General features: G+C 32.0%; 1 pseudogene; it reads right to left on the bottom strand.

The window, feature by feature from the left end:
- Positions 1 to 5,537: 5,537 nt before the first annotated feature.
- LOC114416835 lies at positions 5,538 to 15,239 on the bottom strand (annotated as a pseudogene).
- Positions 15,240 to 26,152: the final 10,913 nt, after the last annotated feature.

Below are 26,152 nucleotides of genomic sequence, written 5' to 3'. Positions count from 1 at the left end.
ATAGAATAATCAAATTACATACTCAAATTCAAGCTTTATGGGTACAACATAAAAATAATTTAATTTTCTATCACAAATATTTACTTTATGATAAAATTGACAAATTATACATATCTCATGATCCCTGTGGGTAAACCATGGAAAATAATGTCATTTTATCACAATTAATTATAAAAATATAATAAAAAATTCCCGTGGAATAAAATTCATTATATAAGTACAATTAATCAAAATATTATGTATAATTTCTTATATGATCTTTAAACAACTTAATATATAATTTTAATCAAAATTTGAGGCATATTAATCTTAGTTGTATCTTTTACCAATGTAAACATACTAGAAAATTAAATCTTGTGACATAAAAATTGCCTCTGGACTAAATTTTTAATTCAATAAGAAACAATTAAACATTATGATAGAATAATTAAATTACATACTTAAATTCAAGCTTTACGGGTACAACATAAAAATAATTTAATTTTCTATCACAAATATTTACTTTATGATAAAATTGACAAATTATACATACTTCATGATCCCTGTGGGTAAATCATGAAAAATAATGTCATTTTATCCCAATTAATTATACAAATATAATAAAAATTCTCGTGGGATAAAATTCATTATATAAGTACAATTAATCACAATATTATGTCTAATTTCTTATATGATCTTTAAACAACTTAATATATAATTTTAATCAAATTATTGATGTTGTGGTTAATCCATAATTAATCAAAATTATAAAGATCACTTAGACCTAAAACTTAATCAGATGAGAATAAATCATATTATGCATTTCAAGATCAAGATATAATACAATGATAAATAAAATTCTCATATATAATTTCATAATTGAAACATAATATTATGCATTTGATTTCATATATATATATATATATATGCATGTAATAATTTTTTTCATAATATATTCATGCATAAAGTAACTCAAAATTCCATAAATGATAAAGATAAACAAAATAAGGATATAAGATATGAAAAATAAATATATATAAAAAAAACTTTCAAATTATCACTCATTAGTGATTATTAGCACCCATTAGTAGTCATTCAATATTTGGCTTCTCAATTCCAAAATTGATGGAGCTTTTCATTTTCCAAAACGTACAAACCAAATTATTACACCTTTAAGTTTAGCACTTACAAACAACTATACATATGTATACAACTTTCATAAAGATAAAAATTCTAAACATTTGAGTTGATCAATATTAATACAAAAAGTCCAAAGAAGGAAAAGAAGAATCGCATCTTCACACCATGTACACTCATCTACTATGCTTCCAAAAGAAAGATCCACCTCTTGACCAATCTACTCCCACAAACACAAATTTTTGAGATCATCACAATAACAACCATTGAAACTTTGGCACATGTGGTTTCACAATGTTATTATTACCCTTGCGCTTTGGGAGATAAGATTGTGATTCTGATGATCTCGAACATTTTGTTCATAAGAGCAGGTTGATTAAGAGGTGGAATATTCGGTCAGCGAAACCCCATGTTACTTAGTGAATCAGAATTTGTGAATTTTACTTTCCCAAGTTACTATGTAGGTGTTCACTTTACTCATAGTCACCAAATTTAAAACCGTTTGAATTGAGACTTTTCTTGTTATTTTGGTATTAAAATATGTTGTTGTTATGTTTCTGATGTCAGCATGTAGTAGGTGAAATTGAATGAAAGACCTTGTTTTAAGGGAGTGGTTAAGCTAAGTCAATATGGGGTGTGTTGTGTTGCTTGTAACTTTGTATTTTCACCAATTTCCATTCAGTTGTGTATGCTGGAAAAGCCAGAACAAAAATACAATTCTATCTTCCACCATTTTCTGCTGGTTGTGATCTTTCTTTTATGCTCTCTTCTCCCACTTCACTCATGTTCAGTTTTTAGTTTCTTACTTTAACACGGTATCAAGAGCTTCAATGATCTTTAAGGGTTTGTGTGTGAGAGAGAAAGATAATCTGAAAAGCAGTTTGAGTGTGTAAGAGAAAACCAGCAAGAAAACCTCACTCAAAAAACCTTCAACCAATGGCTTCCAATAGTGAATCCTTACCTCCACCTCCAGTGCTTGCAAGAGAGCATTATGATATGTGGGCTGCCAAGATGAGAACTTATTTGAGAGCTCAAAGTCTGTGGGAAACAGTGGAAAATGGAAGCAATCCAGCTCCTTTACCCGATAACCCCACAGTAAATCAAATAAGATTTCACACTGAAGAAGTGGCTAAGGAGGGCAGAGCACTTGCCATCATACAAGTAGTAGGACATGATGATGTTTTTATCAAGATTGTGAATCTTGAGACTGCAAAAGAGACCTGGGACAAACTCAAGGCAGTGAAAGAACAAAGAGGATGAAGGTGTTAAATCTAAGAAGAGAGTTTGAAGCAATTAAAATGAAAGAAGCTGAAACAGTAAAGGAGTTCGTTAATAGGCTATCTAAGGTGGTAACAAATATCAGATGCCGAGGTGAAGAATTCAGTGATCAGTGGGTTGTGGAAAAAATCTTGGTGTGTCTTCCAGAGGTTTGAGTAAAAAATCTCCTCTCTTGAAGAAAACAAGGATTTCTCTCAAATAAAAGTTGCAGAGCTTGTGAAAGCTTTGCAATCCATTGAACATAGAAGGTCTTTGCGAATGGAAGAAAATGTTGGAGAGCTTTTGTGGCTAACACAAAAGGCAAAGCCCGGGGCAGCATCAGCTCTGGGAAAAAGCAAAGTAGATTTCCATTCCCTGCAGTAGCAAGCTGGAGAGCTACAAAAAAATTGCAACTTATACATATTGATGTGTGTGGTCCAATGAGTACAACTTCTCTAAATGGCAGCAATTATTTTATGCTATTTATAGATATTTTACAAGGATGAGTTGGGTGTTTTTTCTAAAGCAAAAGTCAGAAGTGGCTCCTTCATTTCAAAAGTTCAAGCCTAAGGTTGAAAATGAGGTTAGATGTCAAATTAAAAAGCTCAGAACTGACAATGGGACTGAGTATATAGTAGGGGAATTTAAAAAACTTTGTGAACAAGAAGGAATTCAACATCAATTCACCATTCCTTACACTCCTCAACAAAATGAAGTGAGTGAAAGGAAAAATAGGACAGTGATGGAAATGGCTCGGTGTTTGCTTTTTGAGAAAGATCTTCCTAAGAGTTTTTGGACTGAGGTTGTAAATACCTCAGTTTACTTGCTGAATTTGCTGCCTACCAAAGCCTTGAATGACAAAACACCATTTGAAGCATGGTTTGAAAGGAAGCCTTTGGTGGAGCACTTGAGAATATAGGGTTGTGTGTGCTACACTCATGTTCCAGTTGTAAAAAGAGATAAGTTGGGTCACAAGTCAGAAGTTGGCATCTTTTTGGGTATAATAATAACTCCAAAGGATATGAGTGTACAATTTAGAGACAAAAAAAATTCTGGTCAGCAGAGATGTGAAGTTTGATGAACTTTCCAAATGAAATTGGGAGAAATGTCAAGCTGAAGGCTCAAGTAATGGACTACTTGGAGAAGACAATTTACAAGAACTGAATTTTGATGACGAAGTAGAAAACTATGACAGTGACACTAATTTTCCAATGAGAGGTACAAGATCCTTGCAAGATGTTTATGATAGATGTAATGTTGCTGCATTAGAGCCAAAAAGGTATGATGAAGCTGCTGAATTTGAGAATTGGAGAGCTGCCACGCAGGAGGAGATAAAGATGAAAGAGAAAAATTAGACTTGACGACTTATTGATAGATCAAGTAATAAAAATGTGATTGGTGTAAAGTGGGTTTACAGAACTAATCTCAATCCTGACGGTTCTGTAAACAAACTTAAGGCTAGATTTGGTAAAAGGTTATTTGCAGCAGTCAGGTGTTGATTTTTCAGATACTTTTGCACCAGTTGTGAGGCATGATACAATCAGATTATTGATTTCTATGGCAGCAATACATGGCAGATAAGATTTCTTGAATGGCTTGCTTGATGAAGACATATATATTGATCAACCTGAAGGTTTTCAAGTTCTGGGAAGTGAAGATAAAGTCTACAAACTTCTGAAAGTTCTCTATGGCCTAAAACAGGCTCCAAGAACTTCGTATAGCAGGATTGATAGTTATCTTTTGAAAAAGGGCTTAGAAGAAGTCAAAATGAAGTGCAGCTCATTGTTTCCTTGTATGTTGATGATTTGTTGGTTTTAGGAAATGAATCTGATTCCTTAAACCAAATTAAGAAGATATGGAAAAATAATTTGAAATACCTGACTTGGGTGAAATGAAGTATTTTCTTATAATGGAGATTTCTCAGTCTAATGATGGGATCTTCATTTCACAAAAGAAATATGCTTTGGAGATATTGAAGAGGTTTCACATGGAGCAATGCAAGCCTGTTGCCACTCTAAATGTTGTGAATGAAAAGTTATCAATGAATGATGGTGTTGATAAAGCAGATGATTCTGTTTATAGAAGTATAATTGGTAGTTTGTTTTATCTGTCAGCAACAAGACCAGACATTGTGTTTGCTACAAGCTTGCTTTCTAGATTCACACATTCACCTAGTCAAATTCATTTTTGTGCTACCAAGAGAGTTTTGACGTATATAAGAGGTATAACTGATTATAATTTTTATTTCTTAAAAACTGAAAGTGGAGAACTTCAAGGATATGCAGATAGTGAGTCAGGAAGTGTAGATGATGCTAAGAGCACATCTGATTATGCTTTCTCATTTGTTAGTATTGTTTTTTCATGGAATTCAAGTATGCAAGACGTTGAGGCCCAATCCTCAACTAAAGCTGAGTATATTTCAGCTGCAGCTGCAGCAAATCAAGCTATTTGCCTGAGGAAGATTTTGTTAGATGTGGGTCAAATTCAAGATGGAGCTACTGTCATTTGGGTGGACAATAAGTCAGCCATTTGTATTGCCAACAATCCTATCCAGCAATGAATAACTAAGCACATCAAGGTGAAGTTTCATGCCATTAGAGAAGCTGCGAAGTCGAGAAATTAGTTTGGAGTATTGTAGCTCTGAAGAACAGATTGCTAACATAATGACAAAATCACTTTCCAAGGGAGTTGAAATGTTGCTGTTATGTTTATGATATAAGTTAGTATTAGTCAACATGTAGAAGCTGAAATTGAATTAAAGACCTTGTTTTAAGGGATTGGTTAAGCTAAGTCAGTATGGGGTGTGTTGTGTTTCTTGTAACTTTGTATTTTCAGTAACTACAAGCCACTTATGTATGCTGGAAACACTAGAACGAAAATACAATTCTATCTTCCACCATTTTCTGTTGGTTGTGATCTTTCTTTTATGCTTTCTTCTCCCATTTCACTCATGTTCAGTTTTTAGTTTCTTGCTTTAACAAAAACATGTTGGTGCATACTTAAGGAAATATTCACTAGCGAGACCCAGATCACTCAATGAATCGGAACTTCACTGACCTTCATAGAATATTAGACATAGCAGTGGCAAACCAATATAATACATGCTACATATAAAGAGAAAACAATAGCAAAATACAAGAGATTCTATTACTTTGCCACAGATAATGCTAGATGAATTAGTCCTTTATTTTTAATAGAGTATATTATAACCATTACATTAATACTCAATTAAAATACAGCTAAGTGGACATAATACTAATAGTAAATGTCTTATAAATACATAAGAAGGAATAATATACTTTACATAAGAATAATGCTTCTTAATGTATAGAAACTCACAACCCTTCATCTTCTGAGACTTCATTTTCTAATTATTATTTCAAACATAACTATCTACACTACAGATAGTCAAATTTGCAGCCATAACGCTACCGCTACCATATATTTTTTCCTGTACTATTCCTTGTTCCAATATCCCTCTTCTTTTCATGACACTTAAGTCTCTTGTACACTATGGAAAATGTCCACCATACCCCCCGAGTACAAGAAGGAGAATAAACACAGCATAATCAAATTGAAATATTTGGTAGCATTAGTCGGGGATATTACCCTTATAGAATATAGATAGCAGTAGGCAAACCAAAACATTGGCGTGAACAATATAGTACCCACTATCCCACTTGGCGTGGGAATATAGATTGTTACGGTTGAAATCAAAAGAGAAAGTGAATTGAAAATCGATAAGGTCAAGAAATCACCTTCAGAAATGACAGAAGTCCCAACATTAATTCCTTGGGTAGCAATAGTAGTAGAATTGAGGGAAGTGATATTAACATTATTATTATTATTGTTTCCAGCATTAGCCTGAAAAACTCCACCAGGGGGACTTAGTGCTGATTGATAAGTTGCGGTTGCAATAAGAGCAGCAACTATGAGAAAAGCTTGGCGTTGGTCCTCTGTTATGTCGCTTCTAATGCGAAGTACAAATATAATTATTTTTCCCATGAGTGTGATGTTCCATCTTAGTTTATCTGCAAGGGTGGGAGCATTAGTAACTGATGAACCTTGTTTTGCACCAGCCTTAACTAATGGATTCCTTATCTCTGCGCTAGTTACTACATCTAGTGCTGTTGAGTTCTCCAAATTCTTGGCCTTCAAATCCACTTTAGTCTTTAGCAACAATTGAAGCGCCTATCCCACCAAAATATAAATGAAAACAATTGTTAGAACATCTCCAATGACAATTCTTAATTATAAGGTTATTAAGTTTATAGAACCAGTTAGTCAAGATCACTAATAGAGGTGACTGCTACGACTTCTAGATGTAGGAAACAGTTCATATATAGGAACTAAATTCTTATGATTAAAAAAATATTGAGATGATAATTGAGATTCATTTTATGTTTTCTTAGATAATTGTATCATTAGAATAGAAAGTAGTTAATATCCTTAATTATAACTAGGCGAAGAGAGGCACTCCTTGCCTCTCTGTATATTTTACATAAAAATAACAAAATAAAAGAAAAAAGAAAAGTTTAGAAGTTAAAAAAAGAGTAAGGAAAGAAAGTAATTAACTAAAAAAGTAGTGGAACAGTTGTTAAAAATAAAATAAATTGCTGAAGGATAAAACTAAAATGTAGACATCAAAATGGGATGTTTCCTTTATTATTAGAATAGATGTAACATGATAATTGATAACTAAACCATATTTTATGCGTGACGGGATGAGAGTTTTTTGCCATAAAATTCTTTAATTCTTATGTTTTATTTTGGGACAGCTCACGTTTTTAGTTAACAATGCAACAAGAATGGAACAAGTAGGAAAGTAGCCTAAAAAGGATGACTTGAAGAATATTTGGGCACCTCCTGGCAGTTGTGCTATGCACAACACAAGTGTGCTGCAATGATCGTGTTCATCCATGAAGGCACCATGCAAATTCAAATTTCAAAAATCTTGCACTTTCAACATGATCATGCTAATCTGAGCATGACCATGCTGGAATTTGCACCCATTTAGTCACAAAGTTGATTATAAATAGAAAAAAAAAAGGACAATGAGAGTTATTGTATATTTTACTCTGTTTTGAAATTAGAATACCCTGAGTGAGTGACTGAATGACTCCGAGGGAGCTTTTGAGGATAGGAAAGAATGTGAAGAACCTCACGGGGGTTCTGAATTGCAAAATTTCATACTCTTTTTTATTGTTCATGCATCTCTGGTGTTGTTAATTTGCCTCCACGTGCCTATGGCTGGTTGATTTCCCCCCTTTTCAGGGTTATGATGTAATTGTGCTTGTAAATGTCAATTCTTACTAATTGAATTTTGTAATTGACCAGTCAATTGAATTGTTCTACTGCTGTTATTTACCTATTTAGAATTGATCACTCTAATACATTAGTTTTTTATTTGTTAGTGACCATCTATGTGTAATTGACGAAATTATAGAACAATTGGGTTTATAAAATAGCAAATGGCCAAATGTATTTTGTGAGCTTCTGACCAAGTTAATAATCTTTAATATTTCTCTTTGTGTTTATGTCTTCCTCAATTTAAATCCTAAATGACCAAATAGGAATTAAATTAAGGAAAAGACTATCAATAACACTTGATCATAATCTATTAGTTATTTTAAGATAATTATGGTCTACAATTGAAAATTAATTAAAAAATCAATTGAAATAAGAAATTGGAGAATTTATTTGTGATAATTATTGTGCATATTGTTTCATCTAATTCCCACAACAATTATCTCACTTTTTTCCTTATTTATTGCTTATTTGACTCCATTTAATTAGGATTTATTGTTCTTTTAGGTTTTAGTTTCATGTAGTGAGAAGTTAGGAAATTTATTAGCTTTTATTGTGTTTTGTAGAGTGTTAGTGCATTTGAAAGAGAAGATGAAGATCTCAAGAAATTTGTCGCTCAGCGAATCAGTTTAATCACTCAACAAGAAAGGCTCCTAGAGAGAGAATGCATGACACACTTCTAGGAGCCATAATAGTGTTTTAGTGTTGCTCAACGAGCAACTTCTCGTTAAGCGAAGTAATGCCTCTGCCAAAAGAGGAATTAAGGATTTTTTTAATTGGCTCAATGAACTCATGCTCGCAAAGTGAATTGTTCGTTCTACCAAGAGAAGATTTTGCAATTTCCTGTAATTCGCTAAGTGAGCGCTGCTTGCCAAGTGAGTTGGCCTTTATGCAGAAATGACAAAACAAATACTCTCATCCTAGGGGAATACTGACCAAGGGCTTTGTGTTGGCAGTTGAAGCTTCACCTATCTTTGTCTTTCTTCATCTTCCACCTTAGTTCTCCATTTTTGCTTGCAATTTCACATTTTATATGTCTCTCATGACAATGAGAAGTTAGGAAATCCATTGATGGAGGTGCACTAAACACTCTTTATTGTAATTATTCCTAGTGTCTATTTAGTGTTATTTTGTTTCATTGTCATTGTCTTCTTTCCTATATTATTGTCTTATTTATGCTTTAATCACTCATATGCAAGTGCTATAGTATGATTGTCATTGGGAAATACTATATTACTAATTAAAAACTGAATGAAGGCTTCTAATGGATTCATATCTAGATGGAATGATATTTATTAGCTCTGTTTTTAATTCTTTCTTTGATCCAAATCACTTGGTTTAACTTACTAAGAAATTAGGAATAAGTTAAGTGACTACCCTTTTACTAGGGTATATTTGTGAGTTAGAGTTACATTTAACTTAGTATTGAAGGATGAAAAATTGTATCCAAAGTTAGTTTAGTAAAGCCAATCACCCAACATCTTTCAAAAATCTGCATTAAACTCAGCTTTGCACACAAACTGTTTGCTTGTTTGCCTCTCAGAAATTTACTTTGTTTTAGTCATTTACAATATTGTTTGCTTTAAATTTCTACAGTCTTATACAAAAAATCAAATTATCCTTTGCCTAGAAATTGGTTTACACAAATGGATTGATACAAACATAACCTTTGTGGATACAATCTGTATACACATTTTAAAAAATTAGATCGAATTGGTACATTTATCAAATGACGTACGTAACACTTTGTTTAATTGAAGTTATAATCCTAGGCTTTTCTATATGCTAGTCTCTTTAATGGTGAACTTCTTGCTCTTCGGATTCTATTTCTTCTGAGTAATTGAACATCCTTTTTCCAAACCGTGAATTAAAACCCAAATTGTTCAGTTTATTGTAAAATTGGATCATTTTGGAATTACATTTAATCTTTGGATACGATATCTAAACTTAAGTTCATTGTAACTATTGTATATTAGCAAATATATTTTATGCATCAATAAAGCTCACTTAACCCTAAACCTTAAATTTGATATGTTATTATATATTAACTTCTACAGCAAAACCTCTTAGAGTTAAATATTTAATTTGTATCGATAATTAAAATATTTCCGTGCAATGCTGTATTAAAAAGTTTAATTTGTATGTCTTATTAGCATCAAATGCTTTTGTATAAATATCTAATAAGATTTGAGCACTTTGTTGTATTATCCAATTAATTAATTGGCTTAAATCTACTTCTAGTTTCTATAATTTTTTATTGCACAATTTTAATCTATTAGAATTTTTTATTACACATTTAATCCTTATATTTTTAAAATTTAATAATTTTGATTTATTGTTAGTTTGTCGTTAATCTTTAATAAAAATTATTAATGGGACATTGATATATAGATAACATGTCAGTCCAACAAACATATTAACAAACCACAACACTATCAATATCATATCAACACATTATCAATGCTACATTATCAAACTGTCATGTACATCATGAGTTCCACATCAACACAAGCTTGGCAGGCCAACAATTTTCATTTAAAAAGTTGACAGTAGGTACTGCTAAATTCTAAAAATATTATTGAAGACCAAATGTGCATTAATTTTAAAAAAAATGTAGGATCAAAAGTGAATTCAAGTATGATTAATATTATGTGAGGATAAGGTGAATTCTTATGTGTAAATATTTTACACTAGCAGCTTATATAAGTTAAACTCTTAATCAAAGTTAAGTTTCAAACAGACAGAGATGGGTACCTTTAGGTCATTCATGAGGGCAGAAACGTGCAAAATGGTGTTGTATATACGCGCAAATCAAAGTTGGATGGAATCGATGAGAAAAATGAACTACCTATCAATCCAAAAATGTATGCACTAATTAGGCAAATTTATGAAAGGGGATTAGTTTTAAAAATTAATTACCAAAGAGGGTTTCTTTTTAAACAATTTGCAACCAGGGTCTGTTTTATTGATGGGTACCGCCATTGAAATTGGCGAGAAGCTTGGTGCTGCCATTAAAGATGGCGAGAAAGCTTGGTATCACCATTGAAGATGGCGAGATAGCACTGCCGCCAGTGCTACTGGCGAGACACATCCACGACCTTGTCTCGCTGGAGCCACTGGTTGCACAAGGCCGTGGATGTGTCTCGCCAGTAGCACGGACGACACCCTCCACGTAAGCTGTTATCTCGCCATCTTTAATGGTGGTACCAAGCTTTCTCGCCATCTTCAATGGCGGCATCAAGCTTCTCGCCAACTTCAATGGCGGTACCCATAAAAAAAACGGACCCTGGTTACAAATTGTTTAAAAAGAGACCCTCTTTGATAATTAGTTTTTAAAACTAACCCCCTCTCGTAAATTTGCCCACTTATTACATTCCTAAATTAATAAATATATATTAAATATAATTAATTAAATACATACGAATTAGTATTAACTCTTTTAAATGCTATATAACCACGTTAGCAACTAAAATCTTTATGATTAGTGTACGCGGTAATTATTCATATGTTCACCAAAATTGCAATAAAATTACTAACGTAGATTGTTCAAATTAAGGGATTTTTTTAGAATGGGATGTAGTTTAGTTAGTTAAATAAAGTGTGGGAATGTTATAAATTTCACGAGACATTAGATTCAGTCAAGAAGACATATTTTAAAAGATTTAAAATAAATATTCTCTTTTTTTAATTATAAAATTATTTCAACTAATGTACATTATTTTAGAAAATTAATTAATTTAATTAATCACATTAAATTTATTAATTATTTATACTATCATTTTAAAATTATCATTTTGTTATTTTATTATTAATGTTCGGATAAAAAATAATTAAATTCAAATGAATAATAAAAACAAATAGTTAATACATAAAAGAATTTTATAAAAAGTGACAAAGTTATGAGAAGAATCTTATAATTAACTTTCAAACATAGAGAGAAAAAAAGATAAGTTACCTGTAAGTTATTTTCGCGTGACGAAATATGCAAAATGGTATTGCCTTCTTCATCTTCCCAATTCAATGTTGTACGTTCCAAATCACGGGCACCTTTATGGGGGAGTTCTCCTAAGCCACCCAACTAGGACTTGGAGAGCCTCGAATTGTCCACATCTGACTGCAATATGCAGTGCAGTCTCACTTTTAACTGTTACATCTTCAATGCAATTTGGACAAGCCAAGAGGAATTTTGTCAAAAGGTCAATTTCTCCTTTTTTACTTGCCAAATGCAGTGGAGTACGACCTTTCCTCCCTTTGGCTCGGACGAGGTCATTGTTTATGGATACAAGGCGAAGAACCACGTTATCATGGCCGTGTTGTAGAGCAAGATGGATGGGAGTCAATCCTTCTGGATTTTGTTTCCAAGCAAAGGAAGGTTTCAACCTCATAACTTCGGTAACAAATCGGAGATGTCCAACCGAAGCAGCAACATGCAAAGGAGTGTCAACAAATGGAATTGAATCTATGTCTTCCAAAACATGTGGATTTTCCTGAATCACTGTGTAGAGGCCATCTATGTCTCCCTCTTGAGCAGCAAGGTTAACTCTTGACCTATCTTCTCTTGTCGTGTTCATGTTTGAAGTTATAATTCTTCGAGATGAAGCTTGAGGAGTTTCAGTTGGGTTGCTGCCATCCATTCATTTGTTTATATATTCGTTATATTTTAAGCGTGTTACTTCATGATGAGCATATATTTGATGATTTGTAATTGCATACAAAAGATGTTGTCATAATTATTATTAGACTTAAATATATTTTTTTATTCCTGATGTATACTCAATTTTTACGTTTGATCCATGATAAATTTTTCCTTCGAATCGAATCCTTAATATTTGAAATTTTTTGTTTTAGATTCCTGCTGTTAGTTAAGTGATGATGTGTCTATTAAATATTTGATAACACGATTTGTGACGACTCAAAAATCGCCAATATTTATTTCAAAATCAAATTTAAATTTTTTGACACCACCCGCAAGGTCCATGCCACCTCGATTCACCCACAAAGAAGAACATTGTCTCACATGTGAAACTCACCCTCGACATCAAAGTCACGTGCCACGACTTCCACAAAGACTCCTCCACCCTCCGCCTCCATGGCCGCAACCTCTAATCCAACCAGCACGTCACCGCTAGCTGCTTCCGCACCCTCACCGTCGAACCTCACAAACCCTTTCACCTCTGCAAGAAGCTTTGGCAAAACGATGTTGTCAAAACCCTAAATGAATCCACCAAGAATTCCAATCCCAATACCAATTCCCCTAACCTCGTTGTGGTTCTCTTCCACCTGAAGCTTTTCACCTACCTTCTTATCCCTTCAACCTTCATTTTCTACTTTTTTCAATCACCGCACAATTCTCCTCCAATCTCCAAAGTGAAGACTAAAGAGGCAAACACGTGCAAGTGAGAAAGAAGATACTCGCTGTCGTTCTCTTCCACCTGAAGCTTTTCACCTACCTTCTTATCCCTTCAACCTTCATCTTCTACTTTTTTCAATCACCACACAATTCTCCTCCAATCTCCAAAGTGAAGACTGAAGAGGCAAACACGTGCAAGTGAGAAAGAAGATAGAATGTAGAAGTGAGTGTTTGTACTTTGTAGTGTGGGATATAGTGAATGAAACTAGCAGTTTACCAAAAATCCTTACCTGGCAAACTAGGAGGATCACGAATGCGTCAAGCTAGAACCCCTTCAACGATCACAGGTAATGCAACACAATCTAAAGCACGTCCCACAGTTTCCTACACCCCATCACAAGCGACTCCCGCGACACGTATGCCAACTTGAACAATAGCCACACGTGCAAAAGGTGCACCATGTTCACACACGTGCGCGCCACGGTCACCATCTCCCCCAACCCTCCATCCATGTACTAGCAGAGCGACCCCTCCCTTCCTATTGACAACAAGTAGAAGATGGATGCTGAAGGGATAAGAAGGCAGGTGAAGGGGTGAAGAAGTTTCTCAATGTTTGATTTATTTATTTTTCTCTTTAATTAATTCTGGCGTTTAGATGATTTAAATTTGATTTTGAAACAAATATTGGTGGTTTTTGATTTACCACAAATCACGTTATTAAATATTTAACGGACACGTCATCACTTAACTGATAATAGAGATCTAAAAATAAAACTTTTCAAATATCAGTGAACAGATTCGAAGAAATTTTTTATTAAGGATCAACTACAAAAATTGAATATATATAAAAGATAAAAAATATATTTAATCCTAATTATTAACTATATAACATCACATACTTGTTAGTTATTTCCAGTTACTGCGAGTTTCTTACATATACTAGTTAATGAATATGATGAGCAACATTCGATCCGATAAACTAATTGAACAAGAAAAGTTCTATGCATGATATGTAAACTAATTGTCTTATCGATCAACGAAAGTAAATATGCAATGCAAAGCCTAAGAAAGCTGTAAAAAAAGAAGAAAGAAACATGCTATTGATGCTCTGAAATATTTGGATTAATTCTGACAGCGCACAACCGCACAAATTCACATTTCTTTTAACATAAAAGACATGTCCCGTGAGAGTTAGAATAATAAGAAGAAAAAGTGACTTAAGAAAAAGAATGATTTGTAGTTGTATAACAAGAATTATGCATATTAATTATTAATAATAAAACATCACAAACGATCAGATTTTAATTCCAGCTTCTAGAACCCACTAAGATGGATCTAGTACGTGGTGGAATTAAGATAGATATACTAGAACTTAGGTTTGATTTTTCTACTGGAGTAAAGATTAAAATCACCAGTCTCACTAAATGTGTCTTAGATCTTGTTCCTCCAATTAAAATATGTCGCATCAATTAAAAATCACACATAAAAAGCATGGCTCATTTCACATTAATTTCAAGCAATAAACATTCACAGTTTTTCCAATAAATCACGCGCCCCACTTTCTTCTTCCACCAAAGCACATAGCTACTCCCTCTCCACCCAAACAACCATGCCTCACGCGTCGTGCAATTCTGGATACCATCATGTGCGCTCATCGAAACCTCACTCGCCGCCTCACACGTCGCTGCAACTACACATACATTCGCTTCACTCACCTTCTTGCAGAATGCGGGTTGACAGAATCAACGGGATCCGATTCATCTTCAGCGGAGGGGCTTTAGGTGAGAACCTCAAAGGAGAGTTTTCTAACGCTGCGAATGAGAGTTTTTTTGCCACCGTTTCGCAACAGCATGGCCAAACAGAAGGAAATTCTAAAATTGATGACAAATATTGAAAGTGAGGAAAGGGAGGAGAGTCATTGTTGCATAATTAAATTGCACACAGTTTTGGTGTGCTTTGACAGTGCGGTGATTAGAGAGAGTAGCTGATGCTTTGGCAGAGAAAACAAGGAAGAATGCAAGAAAACAGTTTAAAGAAAGAAATGCATCAACTTTTTCTTGATAGGTGGTTAATAAAAAAAAAAAAGGACAACTTACTTGTTAAAGCTCTGAAATATTTGAATTAATTCTGACAGTTACAACCACATATAATACGGCGACTAATGATTAGATGAGAACGACCCAATGAGAAGCCGAAACTGAGGGAAAATCAGAGTAAGTCCCTAATTAAACCTAAAACAAGGAAACAAGTGAGCAAGTCTTTGTTTTTAGTGTGAGGGATCAACACGCAATTTTTTCTCTTATTTATTTCTTTCTTAACCCCTCAACAAATTTTATATCTTTTAGGTTATTGAAAATTGTAATAGAACATTAAGAGTATATTGTTTTTACAAAATAGAAAAATTATATTTTAGCTTGAATAAATTAATGGGAAACTTTAGAGTAAAATTATAATACTTTGAGGATTTAAAATTTTGGTGGAAACTTTATATATATATATATATATACTTTTACCTATTTGGTTATAAATTTGAAGGGATAGTGAATCAGAATAATTGTAAATAAATTAAGGGGAAATTTAACATATTTAAAAGTATAATTATAAATTTGTTTAAAATTTTAAACATATAACATATTTTTTGAAAATTCAGTAATCAACCTTATTAAGTTATTATTATATATTGTCTGATGCGATTCATCCTTTGGACTGATCCGATCCATCCATTAATCCACTTTTATTTATTGTCTGTTTTTACCTGTAATAATAATTGTAAGTGTGTAACCAAGAAAAAATACATCAATTAGGTATGATAATAATAAGGGCAAATAAATTTTGAATTTATATGGTGCAGCATGGATAGTACCACGTACATCAGTTAGGTGTGGTAATAACGAAGCTATAATAATGAGGGTGAAGCGGGAGTAGCTTTAATACTTATTGTTCCAACTGCATCAATTAAAGTGGTTGTATTGTATCTGTATACACATGTAAAGATAGATCATCAGCTAGGCTTGTACCTAGCTCAATGTGAACAAAATTACAGATGGCTGCAGGCTCCAGCATAGTGTATTAGGATTGAAATTAGAAGTGTTAATAAAAATAAAATAATGTAAATAAAAATAATATATATATATATATATATAATAACGTAAATAAAAATAAAATAAAAATTGTGATATTTTGATCGATAAATTAATTTTGTCTTAAAAATATTTCTATAGCTGGTTTTAAAACATATAGTTGTTAGAGTCAACAAACATAAATGACAGACAACAACTGAAAGTGAAACCGCGTTTATCCATGTAATCTATACAAATCGTGTTCTCTGATCCGTGCATATTCACATGTAAGTATTGCATGAGGTACTGCCTTATTCTGTGCCAATTTGGACTTAAATAAACTTTAATTTGTTTGGTAGAGTAGGGTAGACTAGAGAGAAATAAGATACGTAAAAATAGACAGGATGAGAAAATATATGAATTAATTATTAATTTGATTTTTAAATTTTTTAAAATAATTTAATTTAGTTTTTAAATTTGAAAAATATTTAATTTGATTTTCAAGTTCTTTAAAATGAATTAATTTATTTTCCAAAGTTTTAAAGGGTTTAACTTTGATCCTCAGTGAATCAATTTGGTCCTCAAATTTCAAATTCTTGAAAATGAATCAATTTGATTATCAAATTTTTAAGAATTTGAGGATAAAATTTGAGAAAAAAAAATTAGAAACCAAATTCATCTATTTTAAAAAACTTGAAGACTAAATTGAACTGGTTAAAAATTTGAAGACTAAATTGATTTATTTTTAAAAATTAGAGGAATAAATTAATCCTTTTAAAAAATTTGGGACTAAATTGAACAATTTAAAATAACTTAAAGACCAAATTGATAATTATGCCTAAAAATATATGAAAAAAGATATTTGATTAAAAAAAAGGATAAGTAAAATAATATATTGTTCATAGTGATACTACTTGATAAGAACAACATTGTAACATATATATATATATATATATATATATATATATATATATATATATATATATATATATTTGCACTCTTTGAGAATTGAGACCTATCTTAATCATATTGAGTTTCCGAAATCCAACTCAGTTAAACTTTTACTCAAAAATTTAAGATTCAATTATTTGGTATTTGAAATATGATATGATAAGATAAGAGATAAGATAATCGTTTTATCATATTGTAATATATTGTTTGTTGTGCTTAATAGTATTATCCTATCTCTTATTTTTATTCTATTGGTCTATTGTATTTCTTATCTAAGTTAGGATTAATAAGATACGATAAGCTCTCTCTCTCTCTATATATATATATATATATATATATATATATAATTTTGAGATATAAACATAAATTATATTATTAATTAAATATTTGAATAATAATTATAATATTTAAAAATTACATAATTTGATTATAATTTTAACAAAAGTAATTGCATAAATAAAATATAATTTTATATAGTTTAGTTAAAATTATAATTTTATGTGATTTTCATAATTTGTAAAAAAGATTATATGTAATTTATTGAAGTAATGATTTTTTCATTTGAGCAAAATTTATATTGTATCCGATTGTTTTTTTTATACGTATCCACTAAACAATATTAGATAGGATTAAAGTTATCCTACTATTCTTCTCTAATCATGTTTTTATCCTATCCTATTTTATCTTATATATCCTGCACCAAATGATTCTTTAAGAGTATGTTTGGATGAGGAAATTTAATAGGGTAATTTAATTTTTTAAAGAATTTTAATTACTTTTCAATTAAATAAGATGTTTGGATAAAAATTTGAAAAAAAATTAAAATTTGAGTATTTTGATCAGGAATTTTAGTTAACTTAAATATTAGCATTTCAAATTCTTTCATTTTATGAAAGAATTTCAAATTTTTTTGTGCTGTCATTCTCTCTCTTGCAATTGTACTCTATTTCAACTCTCTGAGACTTCTTCTTCAATGTCACTGCGTCTTTGTCCACCACCTTCGTGGCATATAAATAGGAAGCATCTTCTTCGTGGTTGTTGAATTGGTTGTTGTTGGCGTGCCGGAGGCGGTAGAGGTAGACGGTTCTGATGTCACCGACGCCGATGTGGCGGAGGAGGTGGAAGTCGCGGAAGGAGAGAGCGACCTTGTGGAGGAAGGTGGCAGAGCGGATGGCGAAGTAGGCGAAGTTGGAGGAGTAGTGAGGCTTGATGGAGAGACTCTCCGGCGAGGGAGGCACGTGAGAGAGGAAGTTTTGGCACGTGCCAAGTACTAATAGAGAAAGAAGGAGTGGGAATTAGTAGGGTAGGGGTGGGTGTTGGTGTTTGTGAGGATGATGACGAATTGAGGAGCAAAGGAGTTGTCACATGACAGAGGTTTCTTTGGAGCATTGCTTAAGCTTTCACAACTTACTGAGCAATCACTAATGAGCGTGTGCTGCTGCAGGTTCGGGAAGCTTTTTTCATTGCAATGACGCAAAAATTGTTTTATTAAAATATAAAATTTTAAAAGAGAATGCATTTGATTATTTTATCAAAATAAGAAATTTTAAAAATGAAGAAATTCAATTTCCTTATCTAAACAAAAATTTTGACAATGAAGAAATTTAATTTCTTTATCCAAACACAAAATTTTAAAAATGAAGAAATCTAATTTTTTATCCAAACAAAAAATTTTAGAAATGAAGGAATTTAAATTGAAGCATTTGAAATTCTCAAAATTTAAAATTCTTTAAAATTTTAAATTTCCTCATCCAAACACACTCTAAAGAATATGTGTGGAACATTCAAAATAGGACGTGTCCGGAGATTATGGAATTTAATTTAGCCTAATTTTCTATTTAGATGTGATGCTAATTAATAATAATAATAATTTATTTTATACTCTAATTGCTTGAAATGAAAAATTATTTGGCTAATTAATTGCATATTTTCTCCTCAACTTTCATAATTTTTTTAAAAAAAATCACCTAACTATTTGTGTTAAACTCATGCTTCGTCCTACCTAAATATATGTAGTCTATTGTAAGCTCCCTGCCCACAAATAAATGTCAACAATTGTCTCTTCACTTAAAAATAACTCATGGTGCATGTAGGGACGAATTCATTAGTGTATCAAAATGGGATCATTTTTTTTACATAACTATTTAAATATTTAAGTTTAAGAAATAATAATTTAATAAATAATAAATTTTAAAAATAATTATTATTAATTTTATGGATAAAATTACATATATAATCTACTATTATATAAATTTTAAGAAAATATTAACTCAAAAACTTATTTTTCAGATATGTTTCCTTGGATCCATTTCTGGGTGCACGAAAGGTAACATATATATATATATATATATATATATATAGAGAGAGAGAGAGAGAGAGAGAGAGAGAGAGAGAGAGAGAGAGAGAGGGGGGGGGGGGGGGGAGGAAAGATCCACTTATTTCAAGAATAACTTTCTTAAAGTTACATTTCATCATTATCATTCATTTTTTCTTGGAATCTAACCGTTGTAATAAGTAACTGACCTTATCCATTAGATTATAAGAAAATGAATGGTAAGGAGAAATGTAACTCTAAAAGAGTAATATCATGATTCTTAAAGAAAATTATAGAAATTATTCAGGATATATTGTGGTTCTCATTATTTTTTTATACTAAAAAATATGTTTTTAACATCAGTTATTACGAACTTTTAACATTAGTTATGAACCAATGTTAAAATTATCGTTATTAAAAGTATCAATTTTAATATTGGTTATGAAAACTGATGTTGAAATCTACTATACAACATTGATTTTTATGAAAATTGATTTCGTATAATAAGAAGTTTATAAAAAATATCATTGATTTTGATCAAAATCGATGTTGTAATGCACCTTACAACCTCGATTTTGCTAAGAGCTAATGTTGTAAGTGAATACATAAAATGATTTGTATACATAAAAAAAATGAAAGTGAATACATAAAATGATTTGTAACCTAATATAAATTAACATAATAATTACTCTACAAGTCTAAAATTACTTAAACTCCTAGTGTTTGATTTTTAACTTTCAAATAATATCTTGTTCATTGAATGCGAATTATCTTCATTCTCTCTTATTCCAATGATCTTTGATAAGTAAAATCATGATATAATAAAACATAAGTTAATAAATGAGTCTAAACAATAACAATTATAAGAAATTGAATTAGTTTTGAAGTAAGTAATTACCGTTTCCTAGTTATCCTTGAAACCTCTTAGGACTATTGTGTTGGATCAAGTGACCTCAGAATAATTAAGAAGGAGGGTTAAATTAATTATTAATGAATCTTTACTAATTAAAAAACTTATCCTTCTTAATGTTACTAGATTCAATTAGACTTTTACTATAATGTTAAGAAAGTAAAGAATAGAAATAAAAACTTAACCAAAAGTAAAAGCGATAATTAAAGTGCATAGTAGAAATTAAAGAGTGTAGGGAAGAAGAAGAAAAATACAAGAATTTATACTGGTTCGGCAACAACCCATGCCTACATCCAGTCCCAAAGCGACCTGCGATCTTTGAGATTTCTTTTCAACCTTGTAAAAACCTTTACAAGCAAAGATCCACAAGGGATGTACCCTCCCTTGTTCTCTTTGAACAACCAAGTGGATGTATCCTCCACTTGAACTAATCCACAAGAGATGTACCCTCTCTTGTTCGTAGTTACAACAACCCAAGTAGATGTACCCTCTACTTGTACCACAAAGGATGTACCCTCCAATGTGTTAAGACAAAGTTCTCAGGCGGTTAGTCCTTTGAAATCTTTTGTTTAAGGGAAATGGAAGAATTAAAAGAATTCTCAGACTGTGTCGTTTTGAATTCTTTGAAAAGGGAGAAGGGAGACACAAAAGAATTCAGACGGTTAGTCCTTCGTTCTTTTGGAAAAGGGAGAAGAGAGACACAAAAAGAATTCAGGCGATTAGTCCTTGTCGAATTCTTTTTGGCAAAGGGAGAAGAGAATGAAAAGATATAGCACACTTTTTTTTTCTGTGAAAGAACAAGGTTTGGAAACCAGAAAACTCAGAAAGCTTTAGGCAAAGGAAGAAGAAGAAAGATGAGAAGCCAAGGTTTCAAGATTTCTCAAAAGTAGTTCAAGAAATTCTAAAAGTTGTAAGAGTTATGTAAAAACTATTGAAATGCAAGTCAAGGTCTTGCTTTTATAGACTCTTCATGTTTGGTCAAGAAAACCATTGGAAGAGTTATAACCTTGAGAAAAACTTTGAGAAAACCATTGGAAGAGTTACATCTCTTGACTTTTTATTCAGAACTTGTCACTGGTAATCGATTACCAAAACCATGTTATCGATTACACAAAGCATTTTATGAAAAGATGTGACTCTTCACAATTGAATTTGAATTTCAACGTTCATATACACTGGTAATCGATTACCAATATATTGTAATCAATTACACCATTTAAAAATCAATTGGAACGTTGCAAATTCAGTTAAAAGCTTTTGAAATCAAACTTTGCTACTGGTAATCGATTGCAGGAAACTGGTAATCGATTACCAGAGAGTAAAAACTCTGGTAACTTAGAAAATTTTGAGAAAAACTCTTTTGAAAAACAAAATTGTGCTATGTTTGTTTTTTGAAAAATCTTTTCAATACTTCCCTTGTGAAGTCTTCTTGATTTCTTCTCTTGAATCTTGAATTCATCTTCTCTTGAATCTTGAAATCAAACTTCTCTTGATTTTTTGAATCTTCTTGATTCAATCTTGAAATCATTCTCTTGAACTTTTTATCATCATCTTTGCCATCATCAAAACTACTTGAATCAACTTGATTCATCATCATGAAGCTTGCTTCTACATATTGTTGACATACAATGCATTACGTAGTACCCACACTCAATGCTTCCTTTTTGCTTATTACACTAAACTGAATAGGATATTTAGATATTCAAAGTTAAGTGAAGTATAGTAAAATTTAATTTTTAAGACATGAAACATTATTTAAATGACTTACATTAACTACAATCAATCTAACAACAACCTTGAATTTACTTCCTTGATGGTCGTGAAATCACTTCAAAGCAATAATTAAGAGAAATATGCATGTGCATTATACAATAAAAATATTGATGTCAAATTGTAATCATAAAGTAAATGTATTACAAAATACAACTGACCTGTTAATAATTCCTTTCAAGTAGTTGTCGGACCTATTGTGCAAGGAACAAAACCAAATGACTACATTGTCCTTAGGCAAAATGATGACAAGTTGTCAATGTGCACTGTATTGGAGAACATTAAGTTATTATAAAGCATACATGATTTAAATTGATTTGTTCAGTTTAACCTACCCATTCAAGTAGGCTCCTAGGTATACATCTCTTTGTGAATTCTACCCATATCTAGAAACATATCATGCACCACCTGAAGAAGTGAAGTGAAGATTTTGTCATTCCACCCATATCTAGCCTTGACATTAACCAGACTTAACACCGCTGACAACAACGTTAAAGACTTCTTGCACCCTGGATACAAAGCCTTCTTCGAATCACTTTGCAATGTGTCATACATAGGGGCATGTGCTTGCTGAAAAGATTCTTGTCCAAGTCACGAATCATTTCCTTTAAGCGATCTCCCATTTGTACATCAATCGATTTAGATTGGGACTCCCTCTCCATGTTTATCAATTCACCATGTCATATATGTGTTGTATAATTCTTCTTAATCCCATCACATAGTGGATGTTCCCGTATATCGACGAGTAGTTGTTGTCTCCCATTTAAACAGTTTATATAAGGACAAAAATATTTTCCATCCTCATCCGATTAACTTCTTTCGGAGGTGAATTCCAAGAATTATTCCACGTCTTCCTCATACGCAGGGCTCATGTGACTTGCGTTTATCCAACTTTGATCCACCTAATTAATAACTCTGTTATACTCACAAAGTTTTTCGATGCATGATTTTTCATTAAAGGTGTGACCCTATCATATTCTGGAAGACATTTTTTATAGTACATTCATACGTCAAGGTTAAGTTTCTTTTCTTAAATTTGATGAAATTTTCTAGCATTTTGCATTGTTCTCCAAGTACACGATATGAAAGCGATGAGATTAATTCCATAGAAATCAAGTATGCACTTAGAAAACAAAGAGAAATGCATTGTACCAAAATATCTTCAAATTTAACAAAATTAACTTAACCCTTACAGATGAATGTACTATAAAAATATGACTTTTTCCAAACTGTCTAAACGGAGAATTCAAGATTCAATACAATGATTATTACAAACTGTCCGCAAGAATCATTGTATTAAAATCTCAAACAGGAATCTAAGGTTCACTCATGATGAACAATAATCATATACAAAACAATAGTCATTAATGACATAAAACAAGGTAAAAAAGGACTCTTAAGAAAAAAAGCCTAACAAAAGTATAAAAGACATTCGTACCTATGAGAATGCTCACTATCATTCTCTGACAATGAATATCGTGATCACGATGCAAATAGAAAAACTAAAAGTGCCTACAAAATTACATAAGTAGTTAGGCTTGAGTTTGCCTGACTTTAATTAAGGCATTGTATTATGTTATGTCTAATGGGAACAATCATATTAACAAACTATATTTGATTTGATTCTATCTTGGTATTCAAGTCTCTGAATTCTTGAAGTTGCTATAATGATTTTAGATAAAGACAATTAACTTGCTTCATACACATTCTACTTTTAGGCTTTTATATAGGAGGTTGGGTTACCATTAGATTTTTTTTCATCATTTTTCAGAATTAAATAACCATAAAACAAACCATAAAAAACCAGGGTCAGAATGCCTTGCCCACTTTACTGACCATTATTACTTAAACACAATAATAGAAGCAACTTTAAAAACTCAATTTTTACCAAGTTTAAGGTATGACACAAAAAAATAAAGAGATAGAATGTAGTAAATAGATGACTAACTCACAAGTGTATAAACAAGGCCTACAGGGCCTAATCTTTAGAAATTTCTCATGCAATGATTCGTGGTCACCTACAAATGACCATGGATAAACAACATTACGAGAATGTAGAATACATATTTCTTGTTCAACTGATTTCAACACTAATTCCAAACTATTTTTGAGAATAAAATTTTTGTGTGTGGGAGGAATTATTTCTTCATTCAAACTAACTTCAATGTAAGACAGTGTTTCATCAGCAAAAGTAAAACACAACAATGACGGCATCCCAACGAGTTATCAGCTAAGTAAAAGAAGAACAAACCTTGGAGGACAGTCACGAGTGACGGTGGCGATGGAACATGGCGATGACGGCATCGCAGAACAAACGTCCCAAACACATACTGTGATGCAATCCTACCCCGTAAGGGCATTGAATAGAAGACTCTAAGAAGATTGGGCTAGAGATGCAAGAGAAGGCCCTAGGGTTCTCATGAGCCTTAGGGTAGATTTTGGGCCCATGGGCTAAGTATGAGCCCGCTTATCTTTGTACATATTAGATAAAGGTTTAATTATTTTTGGGCCTTGTATTTAGGGCTCCATAATATAGGTAAGGTACCCTAGAAGTGTAGGATTTTTCAGCCCTTATATTTTAGGACACCTAGACTAGTTTTTTGTATTAGGGGTAGTTTTGTAATTTCACATGCATTAAGTGAATATTTGATGTGTGTGGTTGGAAATAAATTTAATTGAATTGGGAGAAGCCCAATCCAATTAAATTTTAGAGGGGGAGGTGAGCATTTTCTTGCTACACTCCATTGTTACATCATATAGTCACATTTTGTGCATGTCCTTCATGCTTTACATGCCTCATGACACCTAAGTACACTTAGTGGAGAATCTTGGACTTGATCTTGGATTAGTCGATTGAACCATAGCTAAAATTCAGTAATCATAATTAGTGAAATTTTGGCTCCAAAATTTAGCTCCACAAATTCAATTTCAAATTCAAGTGAAATTTGAATAGAAATTCAAATTTCCCTCCAATTTTGTGTGACACTTAGGCTATAAATAGAGGCCATGTGTGTGCATTTTTTTCAACTTTGATAATTTGAAAATTAAACTTCAGATTTTAGAGCTCTTTTAGAGCACAAAATTTCGTGCTCTTCTCTTCCTCTCCCTTCATTCATCTTCTTCTTCCTCCAAGCTCTTATCCATGACCTCCTATGGTGGTGAGCTTCTTCTAGACTCATCTTCTCCTTGAAGTGACGTCTCCTCTCTCTCTTCCTTCTCCATTCTGATGCCATTCATCTTCCAAGAAGCAAAGGAATCCATTGATGAAGAAGATCCTAGGCCTACAAGCTCCAATGGAGCTTAATCATGTGGTATCAGAGCATCTTCATCTAGGTGATGTTCTTTTGCTTCCTCTATCTTTTTGTTCGGTCAATTCACTTTAATTCCTTGTTATTCATCTTATTCTCCATGTATATACTCCATTTTCTTGTGGTTTGGTTCTATTTAGAATAGATTCAAAAAATAAACTGATTAAATCTTAGATCTACACTTGTTCTTGCATTTCTATGGTTCAAATTTTATAGATCTACTCTTGAATCATGTTTTTGTGTTGATTTTATGTTCCATCATTTTCCAGTCATAATATTCTTGTGATGAACCTTTAGATCTAAATTTTCTTCCAAAATATTGATTAGAAAAAAAAACACAAAAATCTAAGTGTAAATCACTTAATCCATGTTGTCTTAGGTCATGTTTAGTCATAATAATTGTCACATTATGTTCTAAGTATGTGTTGAATTTTTATTTTGTTGATTGAATTCTAGATACATTTGTTCATGTATTCTTCTCATTCTTAGCCTATATTTTGAATTTTGAGTCTAATTCATGCATGTTATTTAGTTCGTAACATGTTCTAAATCAATTCTTAGAAGTAGTTTTGTTGTTGAACTCTTTTTTTTGTTTTCTAAGTTTCCTACATGATGCCTATGATGAAGTTGAGTTGTGGTGCTGAGTTGTGGCTGGATTTGTGAATCAAATAAGTCTTAAGCTCTCTTGAATTGTGTTATTCAAGATAATTGAGTATAAGCAAACACAAATTGTAACTATCCAAGCCTTAAGCAACATAAACACTACTCTTGATTTCTAGGTTGAAATCGCTGGTGCTGGCAGCTTGAACA

Source organism: Glycine soja, chromosome 6 (assembly GCF_004193775.1).
Source record: "Glycine soja cultivar W05 chromosome 6, ASM419377v2, whole genome shotgun sequence".
NCBI lineage: Eukaryota > Viridiplantae > Streptophyta > Magnoliopsida > Fabales > Fabaceae > Glycine > Glycine soja.
The sequence above is the reverse complement of the archived record's forward strand: the minus strand, read 5'-3'. Positions and strand labels throughout refer to the sequence as shown.